The following is a 618-nucleotide window of genomic DNA, read 5'->3' on the forward strand; positions in this document are numbered from 1 at the left end:
ACACACAGGGGCCTGGGCAGATCCAGGCAGGTGCCGTGCTTTGCAGTGACGGCGTAAACACACGCGTGTGCCTCGAACCCCTCCCGAAGGCCGCAGCGCACAGGCGCCCAGGAGGGTCCCTGGAACCCCTTCACGGTCGTGGCTAACACTGACTTTTTGCACCTTTTGTGCACATGCAGTGTGGAAGGAGGAGCGCATGGGAGGCGGCCCAACCTTGTTTCCCACCCAGGGGACCCAGTGGACGCCTGCCTTGGTGCCTCCCCTTCTCCTCCGTCTGTAACCGAAATGCCCAGAGTGGCATCTGCAGGTCAAAGGCCCAGTGCTTGCTTTTGTTTCCTTTGGTTGTGCAAAAGCTTTTTGTTTTTGTTTTTGTTTTGTTTTGTTTTGAGAAGGAGTCTGGCTATGGGGCCCAGGCTGGAGTGCGGTGGCGTGATCCCGGCTCAGTGCAAGCATGCACCTGGTTCTTCCAGTAATCTCGGCTCACTGCAGCCTCCACGTCTCGGGTTCAGGCGATTCTTGTGTCTCAGCCACCTGAGTAGCTGGGTTCACAGACACGCACCACCACGCCCAGCTAGCTTCGTTTGTATTTTTAGTAGAGCCTTTTTTTTTTTTTTTTTT

Source organism: Mandrillus leucophaeus, unplaced genomic scaffold (genome assembly GCF_000951045.1).
Source record: "Mandrillus leucophaeus isolate KB7577 unplaced genomic scaffold, Mleu.le_1.0 Scaffold423, whole genome shotgun sequence".
Taxonomy (NCBI): domain Eukaryota; kingdom Metazoa; phylum Chordata; class Mammalia; order Primates; family Cercopithecidae; genus Mandrillus; species Mandrillus leucophaeus.